Raw genomic sequence first — 10,577 nt, forward strand, 5'->3', positions numbered from 1 at the left:
AGCGGCCATCGAGCCGCAAAAGTGATTATGGTCCCTCCCAGCCGGGACCACAAAAGCAGTTAGAGTCTCGTAGAAGCAGACTCGTAGGAGCGGTGAAAAGGACACAGAAGCGGGCGCACAGGTGCAGCCACCTCATCGCAGAAGCAGACCCAGCCCTCTTAAGTCATTTCCGCACCTGCAATGGAATTTTTGCAGGTGCGACTAGAGGTCCGCAGGTGCGAGATCGCTGGGCAGAAAAAGGGAAATTACGAGGGTTTGATCTCATTTTCATTTTGGGTCTTTGTGATCTCGGATTGAGGCAATAATTCAAGGATGTTTTAGAGAGAACTTTGGGGTAATGATTCTTAACTCGTTTATGGTTATATTCCACTGATCTATACTTGATTTCATCATTTAATTAAGGAATTTGGTTGAGATATTTGGGAAAAATGGGAGAAGTTCTTCAACTAAGTTTTTGAGTTTTGATTGGGATTTTGATATCAGATTTGGATAATTTTGGTACGAGTAAACTCGTGAGTGAATGTGTGTTCATATTTTGTGACTTTTACCCGATTCCGAGATGTGGGCCCGGGTAGACGTTTTAGGGCAATTTTCGAAATTCTTGTTAAAGTCTTGATTTCATTAATTATATTAGTCTATTATAGTTGTATTTATGATATGTAATTATATTTGGCTAGAATTGGGCCATTCGGAGTCGGATAATTGAGGAAATGGCATTCTTACTGATTGATTGAGCTTGGTTTGAGGTAAGTGGCTTGCCTAACCTTGTGTGGGGAGAAATCCCCTTAGGATTTGGTACTGTTGTGATATGTGTGCTCCGTGTACGTGAGGTGACGAGGGCGTACATGGGCCATTTGTTGAAATGTCTGATTCTTTTACAGAGTAGTAACTTGTTTTCATGTTAATTGAGTTATACCAGCATGTGTAGTTATCCCGTTTAGCCTAATATCTCATGTCTATGTGCTTGAACTGCTTATTTGAACTCTGTGCAGCATGCCTAGTTGATTTCATGCTTCTTCTTGATCTTCATCAGTCTTAACTGTAGAATTCTTGCTATTAACTGTTGTACCTATCGATTTGAGATGTGTGTTTATTTTTATGACTACGAGGCGGCACCTCGGGAGTTCTCCCTATATATTTACTTTTGATTCAACGGAGCGGTACCTCGGGAGTTCTCCCTACATATTTAATTTTGAGACTATGAGGCGGTACCTCGGGAGTTCTCCCTGTATATTTACTTTTGAGACTACGAGGCGGTACCACGGGAGTTCTCCCTGCACATTTACTTTTGAGACTACAAGGCAGTATTTCGGGAGATCTCTTTGCATATTTACTTTGGGACTACGAGAATGTATATCGGGAGATCCCCTGCTGTTTAATCCTGTGTGTTGTACTGCTATTTTGCTTTTTTTTTCCTTCTTGTTAAATTCCTTTCTTTTATTATATTGCTACATTCTCCTGTTTTTATTGTTATATACCAGTGGGCCATAGCCTGAACTCGTCACTACTCGACCGAGGTTAGGCTTGGAACTTACTGGGTACCCTTGTGGTGTACTCATGCTACTCTTCTACACATGTTTTGTGTGCAGATTCAGGTGCTTCTTATCAGCCACGCTACTAGCTGAGAGTGCTTGCTATTGTACGAAGACTTCAAGTTATATCTGCCGCATCCGCAGACCTCGGAGTCCCCCTCTATTCTCTCATATATCATTTACCTTCCGTATTTCTTTTATTAGACTCTGGTGTATAGAGATTCTAGTTTTCTTCTGTAGCTTGTGACTTATGATGTTCCGGGTTTTGGGAATACTGTGTATTACTAGAGTGGTGATTATTGTACATGCCGAGTGGCATGGTTACCAATTATTTAGTTCTCTGTTTCAGTTAGTTGTTAAGTTTTACTTCCATTTTTGTTATTTCTGCATTTTGTTAGGCTTACCTAGTCGTATAGACTAGGTGCCTTTATGACGTCTTACAGAGGGAGAATTGGGTCATCATTCTTCTCCACTATGTTGGCATGTCCCTTTTTCTTGTCCTTTTTTGGGAGACGACAATCAAGGGCTTTTTGACCAACTTGTCACGGCCTAAATTCCCACCACAAGCGTCGTGATGGAACTTAATCTCTAAGACTAGGTAAGCCGGTTACAATTATATTTCGAGCCATTTTTTTGAAACATATAATTTAATACAAGTGTCGAAACCAAAAGCGAAAAAATATAAAAACCTCCCAAGACTGGTAATACTGCGTCACAAACTCTAACTGAATACATGTAATGATCTCAAAGATTGAGTATACAATATTGTTCGGATCCAAGAGACTGCGACGACCAAGCAGCTCTACCTTAAATCCTTGCGATCACACTCTAACCTCTGTCCGAATCCGGTATCTCCAATACCTAGCTCTTGTAACGACCCAACAGGTCGTTTTGAGTATTACAGCACTTTTCCCTTATTTACTACTCAATTTATGACTTACAGTTGATTTATAACTTATCGGGTTAGTTGGTTCGAGTCCGGAAAGATTTTGGAGTGAAATGAGATACTTAGTCTCATAATTAAAAACTTAAATTGGAAAAGTTGATCGGATATTCACTTATGTGTAAACGACCTCGGAATTGAATTTTGATGATTCAATAGCTTCGTATGGTGATTTTGGACTTAGGAGCGTGTCCAGAAAACTATTTGGAGGTCCGTAGTGGAATTAGGCTTGAAATGACGAAAGGTAAATTTTTGGGAAGTTTTACTGGGGAGTTGACTTTTTGATATCGGGGTCATAATCTTATTCTGAAAATTGGAATACCTTCGTTATGTCATTTATGACTTGTGTGCAAAATGTGAGGTCAATCGGACGTGATTTGTTAGGTGTCAGCGTCGTTTGTTGAAATTTGAAATTTCAAAGTTCATTAGGCTTGGATAAGGGTATGATTCATAGTTTTAGTGTTGTTTGAGGTGAGTTTTGGGTTCGACTAAATTCGTATGATGTTTTGGGAGTTGATGGTATGATTGGTTGAGGTCCCGGGGGGCTCGGGTGAGTTCCGGGATGGTTTCAGATCATTTTTCCTTGTTTTGCAACTGCTAGAAGTGGCGTCTGGTGTTGTTCTTCGCGAACGCGAAGGATCTCATGCGTTCGCGTAGAAGGATTTTGGACTGCTGGGAACGCGATGAAGGAGATGCGAATGTGAAGAAGGGAGTTGGGGAAGCCTACGCGAACGCGAGTGGGCGGACGCGAACGCGAAGAGGAAAGGGAGTTGGGGGCCTACCTAGCGTTAAGCCTTCGCGAACGCGGCTCGTGTCTCGCGAACGCGAAGGTTAGAGGTCGGAAGGCATCGTGAACACGATGAGGATATCGCAAATGCGAAGAAGGAATATTGGCAGCACATTTTTTTGCTTCGCGAATGCGATGAAGGCATATCTGGGCAGAATTAAAAGTCCCAAAACAGGGGTTTTGAGTTCATAACACACAATTGAATTGGGAGCTCGGTAGAAAGCGATTTTTGGAGAGATTCTTGCGTGGGTGTTTGGAGTAAGTGATTCTTATCCAGTTTTGATTTAATTTTTATGATTATGCCGTTGAATCCATCATTTAATGGGTGAATTAAGTTGAAACATTTAGAAAACCCCCTTGGTTTAATTTGAAGATTTGAGGGTCGAGTTGAGGTCGGATTTTGGTAAAACTAGTATGGCTAGATTCGTGGTTGAATTGGATTTTGGATTTTGTAACTTTTGTCGGGTTCCGAGACGTGGGCCCCATGGGTGATGTTTGGGGTGTAATTTCGGATTTTGTGGAAAATATTAGTATTTTGATATGGAATTAATTCCTATAATTTTGCGGACTGAATCAAATTAATTGTGGCTAGATTCGAGCCATTCGGAAGTTGATACACGTAGAATGGAATTGCCAGAGCATTGTTTACCTTGCTCGACATTGGATTCGTCTTGTTCGAGGTAAGTAACTCTTCTAATCTTGGAGCTGAGGGTATGCACCCTGAATATATGTATTATGTGAATTGTTGGGAGGTAACGCACATGCTAGGAGACGGGCGTGTGGGCGTGCACCATAGAAATTGTGACATAATTGTTTCCGTGGAATTTTGTAGTCAAATAATCTTGGCATTTTCTATGTAGTTTTATGTGTTAAAGAAATTGAGCTGAAAATCAAATTAAAAATCATGTTGAGGCTATGTGCTAGTATTTTTGGGACCCACAGAGGTCATACTGCTATGAATTATTTATTTAAATTGAAGATTTATACTCAGTCATATTCATTTTATTACATATCATATCTCAGTCTCCGTTGCTATTTATTGATTCATCATATCATCATTTTGGGCTAGTTTCATGACATTCTGAACCCGAGAGACTAGGGAGATTGATGACTGAATGAGGCCGAGGGCCTGATTGTAAGGATAATTATGGGATCGTGCTGCATGCCGCAGTAGACCATATTGGCTTTATATACTTTATTATAGCACGTGAGTTGTCCGTGCAGATATAGATATTGATACTATAGCACGTGAGTTGTCTGTGTAGCACGTGAGTTGTCCGTGCAGATTATAGCTCTTGGGCTGAAGGAGCCCCTCCGGAGTTTGTACACTCCCCCAGTGAGCGCAGGTACCTACTGAGTGCGAGTGCCGAGTGCCGAGTGCGAGTGTCGAGCGATTGGGAGGACTGAGTGACTGTGAGGACTGAGTGACTGGGAGGACTGAGTGAAATGATACTCTCAGAGTATGCATATGATTCTATAACTGAGTTGCATCGCATTTGACATGCACACATGACATACATGCATAGAGATGTATTTTCCTCATGCTGTACAGTATCACATCATTCATGATTTCTCACACATGTTGACAGATGGGCATAGTGATGCATTTTCTTTACACGGGTTATCTGGAAAGAAAATGAAACATCTCATTTATTATTGAAAGGATTTTGGGAAAATTATTGTTTTCAAACTTATTCATATTTTTGGAAATTTCGGTAAACGATTTGGGTTTTCAGTGATGTACTTGAAAGGAAGAACTAATTTTAGAAATCATGAATTAGCTGAGCATTTTATCTCTGAGTTACTTCTTGTATTATTTGCTTTACATTGTTATGGATTATTGTGGACTATTGGTTTTGTACCCGACCTTGGTAAAAACTCGTCACTACTTTCAACCTAAGGTTAGGTTTGTTACTTATTGAGTACATGGGGTCGGTTGTACTCATACTACACTTCTGCACCTTGCATGCAGATGTTGGCTGTTGATGTTGCTGTGTTCGTCGGGAGCTGGATCTGAAGATATACCTGCGTTCCGGTTGTAGCTGCCTCTTGTTCATGGTAGCCTTAGATTTATAACAATCTTTTCATGTACATTTCGAACATATGATGTATTATTTCATACCAGTTTTGTATATTCTATTCTTAGAACCTCATGATTTGTACTACCAGTTCTCGGGAAATGTATAAGATTAAGATTTTTCTTTATTAAGTTGCTTTAATAGTTGATAATTGGCTTACCTAGCGGGTTGGGTTAAGTGCCATCACGACTAGTTGGATTTTGGGTCGTGACAGCTCTACACAAAAATGTGCAGAAGTGTAGTATGAGTATACCACAGTCGGTACCCAGTTAGTATCAAGACTAACCTCGGTGGAGTAGTGACGAGGTACAGTCAAGACACTCACTAGTCAAATAACCTGTGCAATATAGCATAAAAATTAATAGGAAGACAAATAGCAGTTATAGCAACAATAATCAACTAGTGATATAAACAGCAAGGCAGCAAGAACACCATAAATATTGCTCAAGATAATAATGAACACAAGTACAACCAATTAATCAAGTCCTTCAAAATATACATCTTTCAAATGTAAGTCCTTCAAATATAAATCTTTCACATATAAGTTCTTCAAATAAAAATTTTTCGAATATAATTCTTTCAAATAAAAGTCACTTTGTGACACCTCATTTCATAATCATAAAACACGGGTCTCAGCCCACTTTCATATTTTTACGGTACCTTGTGCCCATATCTCTATTACAAATACAACCGCACGGACAACTCACGTACTAAAATATCAATGTATATAAGACCCACACGATCAATTTATTTTCAATAAAGTAAGTTTATAGTTTTTTTAAACCAAGTAAGAAATCAACAAAGCAATGAGTTTATTTTTGAACTCGTTTGGGTGAAGAAAGTGACATTTCAATTAAAATGAAGTATCCGATAGCTACTGATTTGGATGTAAAATTTATTAAATTAAAACATAATAGCAATTCCTTTTATTCAAAACAACTCAAACCTCAAAAACCAGTAAAAACCAGAAACACAAATCCTCAGAATCTTGTACAAAGAGCCAAAGCCAACACAATACAACAAAGAATACAAAACACATAATAAACTCAAATAATAAATCACAGAAGAATACAAGAATTTACACATCACGGAAAAATAAATTAACCAAAAGCAAGTACAACCATAGAGAAATATCAACAAAGGGCACTTCCGAGGTACCGCCTCGTAGTCCCAAATCATAAATAAATTCAATCTTTCCTTATATTACCGCGGGAGCCTTCACATTTATTTTTTAAAAATCATTTTTTTCCCGAAATATAATCCCGCGCTTTAGCCACCCTTATCACACCGCATGGCTTCTAGCAATTCCCCTACTAGCCACGCGTATCAAGCCCCCCTTTATGTCCTCGCATGCGTTTCAACACCCAAACCTTATACCACCGCATGCGTATCAATATCACAATATATCACAATTCACACCTCAAGTGCCTGATTATCACAGCATAACACAACTTGTACCTCAAGTGCTCAAATATCACAACATATTATAAATTGCACCTCAAGTGCTCAAATATCACCACATATCACAAATTGCACCTCAAGTGCTCAAATATTATCAAATATCACAAATTGCACATCAAGTGCTCAAATATCAAAACATATAACAAATTGCACCTCAAGTGCTCAAATATTATAACTTGCCACAGAAATCAACAATACATTATTTTTCACAATAAGGAGCCCATGGCTCGACCATAATGTGGACAAAATATTAACAAGATATCCTGGAGTGAACAACTCAACAAAATAATATTTTACAATTTAACACTTTACTTCAATGTGATTTACGGCCTTTATAACTCAATACCAATTTCAACAACATGAACTGAAAAGTAATTCATCAAGGAATAACACCTTCTTTAATCCAAATATTTGGCAAATAGATTAATGCTTCCTTTTAAATTTATTTAATAAATTATTTATAAATGAATAATCCATAATGAAATTATCTCCAGGAAATACCAACTCGACAAAAACACGGGATTCACATAAAAATCAAGGTGGAAATCACACCAAATTATCATATAAAAACAAATTCAACAAACAAGGATTTACAATGTTCCAATAATTTTCCAATTTAATACATAAGTGCGTCTACGAATTTCAACCAATGTAATTTTCACATATAAACCAAGTACGTACTCGTCACCTCGCGTACATGGTTTTCAATTACACAATTTCCACATAAAACTCAATGCCTAAGGGGTAATTTCTCCCACTCAAGGTTATGCAAGATACTTACCTTTTTGAAGTTAGGTCGATATTTCAAAATAGCCTTCTTGCTTGAATTGACCTCCGCACAGCTCAAATCTATCCAAATTAATTGTATAACTTTGTTAAAATTCATCGAAAATAATTCCGGATAATAAAACGTCGACTTAAAATTTTGTTCTAAAAAGTCAACCCGAAGCTCGCCTCTCGAAACCCGACAGAATTTTTACGAAATCCGAACACCCATTCTGATTCGAGTTCAACCATACCAAATTTACCAAATTCTGAAAACGAATCGACCTCTAAATTTTAAATTTTTGTTTTTGAAAGATTTTGAAAAAATGCCATTTTCTTCCAATTGATTCACTAATAAAAGATGAAAATAATTATAGAATCATGAAATATAATGAAAACCGAGTAGAAAATACTTACCCCAATACATTTGGTGAAAATCCTCTCAAACATCAATAAAATCCGAGTTCCCTAGCTCTAAAAATGTTGAAATGAGCTAAAAAAAAAATTGCTCAATAAAAACCCATTTCCCATCACTAAAATTCCATTTCCCCTCACAGGTCCGCACCAGAACTTGCTTGCACCAGCAAATTAATATTTCACTAAAAACACTCTAACACCATCATACGAACTTAGAATTTGACGATTCTTATTCCTATGAGTCAAAAATAATAATACGAACCTAGTCATTCAATCGAAACTCAATTTGGAGCTCATTTGATCAATGCGATACCAATTTCGCTCGTTAAACAATTAACTCATGTCTCGTGCTAAAAACCCAATCGCGACTTGATGAAATTAGAACAAACATTCAAGATCATTACTATAACTCATTATCAAACTCCCGAAAGTCTTGAAACTGAATTTCAATCTCTAGAGCTAAAAATGGACCTTTGGATCATTACATGCTTATGCTCAAAACACCAAACTCTTCCAAAACCCTGCCCAGATAGCCTGTAGTGTATCAACCATAAATATTTGTATCCAACTCCAACTGCCAAACGGTTTAAATTTCTAAAAACTAGATACAAAGGTCTACAACTTTTATTTTTGGATTATCGCCAAATTCCTTATAGATTACGAGATATAAGCTTCCAAAGTCAGTCCTGTGCAGCAAAAATTTATGTGATGTACACTGCCAGGTTTAGAAGTGTTACTTACCTAAAACCGTATAATTCTTTACTCCGCTATGCCCTTGCCTCATGAATTGGTCTCCAAACATCCCGAATCTAGCCACAAGCAATACAGTACAATCAATATAGGCTAAAGGAATCAATTCCACAAGCAAATACGAAATAATAGCCACAAATCCGAAATTGGCTCAAACCCGGCCTCCGGACCCACGTCTCGAAATCCGACAACAGTCACAAAACCCGAAAGCCCATTCACTCACGAGTCTAACCATACAAAATTTACTCAAATCCGATAACAAAATCCCATTCAAACCTCAAAATTCTAGTCCAAGAACTCTTCCTCATTTTTCCCAAATTTCCATCTCAAAACACTAATTAAATAATGAAAATAATGATATATTCGTGTATATTGACCAAATCCGAGTTAGAATCACTTACTTCGATATTTTTCCTTAAAAATCTCTCAAAAATTGCCTCTCCCCAAGCTCCAATTTGTCAAAAATGGAAAATGGGACGAAGCCCCCATTTTATAACTTAAAGTTTCTGTCCAGGCGCTACCCTCGATTTCCTGCCCTCGATTTCTTGACCTCGATTTCCAGCCTTCAATTTCCAGCCTTGATTTCCAGCCTCGATTTCTAGACTCAATTTTTCCAACCTCGATTTTTTTCCAGCCTCGATTTTCCAGCAGAAATTTTCAGCAAAAAAATTCTAGCAGCTGTTTAAGTCTAAATTTTGATCCGTTAACCATCCGAAACTCACCCAAGGCCCTCGGGACCTCAACCAAATACACCAATAAGTCCTAAAACATCATACGAACTTAGTTGAAACCTCAAATCCCATAAAACAACGCTAAAATCATGAATCATACCCCAATTCAAGCTTAAGGAACTTAATAATTTTCAACTTCTACATTTGATGCCGAAACCTATCAAATCAATTCCGATTGACCTCAAATTTTGCACACAAGTCATAAATGACATAACACATCTATGAAAATTTTCAGAACTGGATTCCGACTCCGATGTAAGAAAGTCAACTCCCCGGTCAAACTTCCTAAAAATTCAACTTTCGCCATTTCAAGTTAAATTTCACTATGGACTTTTAAATAATTTTCATGACAGGCTTCTAAGTCCAAAATCACCATACGGAGCTATTGAAATCATCAAAACTCTATTCCGTGGCCGTTTACACATAAGTCGACATCCGGTCACTATTTTAACTTAAGATTTAAACCTTGTAACTAAGTGTTCCAATTCATTCCAAAACCTCACCGGACCCGAACCAATTACACCGGTGTAACGACCCGGTCATTAGTTTTGAGTATTACAACCATGTTTACACACTTACTGCTCGGTTTATTCTTTACGGTTGTTATGTGACTCGCCGGGGTGATTGGTTCGGGTCCGGTGAGGTTTTGGAATGAATTGGAACACTTAGTTCCAAGCATTAAAGATTTAGTTAAAATAGTAACCGGATGTCTACTTATGTGTAAACGATCCCGGAATAAAGTTTTGATGATACCAATAGCTCCGTATGGTGATTTTGGACTTAGGAACGTATCCTGAAAATAATTTGGAAGTCCGTAGTGGAATTTGGCTTGAAATGGCGAAAATTAAATTTTTTGGAAGTTTGACCGGGGAGTTGACTTTTTGATATCGGGGTCGGAATTCAGTTTTGAAAATTTCCATAGCTCTGTTATATCATTTATGACTCGTGTGCAAAATTTGAGGTCAACCGGATGCAATTTGATAGGTTTCGGCATTTAATGTAGAAGTTGGAATTTCTTAATTTCATTAAGCTTGGATTGGGGTATGATTCGTGGTTCTAGCATTGTTTGATGTAATTTGAATTTTTGACTAAGTTCGTATGATATTTTAGGAC

This window comes from Nicotiana tomentosiformis, chromosome 10 (genome assembly GCF_000390325.3).
Source record: "Nicotiana tomentosiformis chromosome 10, ASM39032v3, whole genome shotgun sequence".
Classification (NCBI taxonomy): Eukaryota; Viridiplantae; Streptophyta; class Magnoliopsida; order Solanales; family Solanaceae; genus Nicotiana; species Nicotiana tomentosiformis.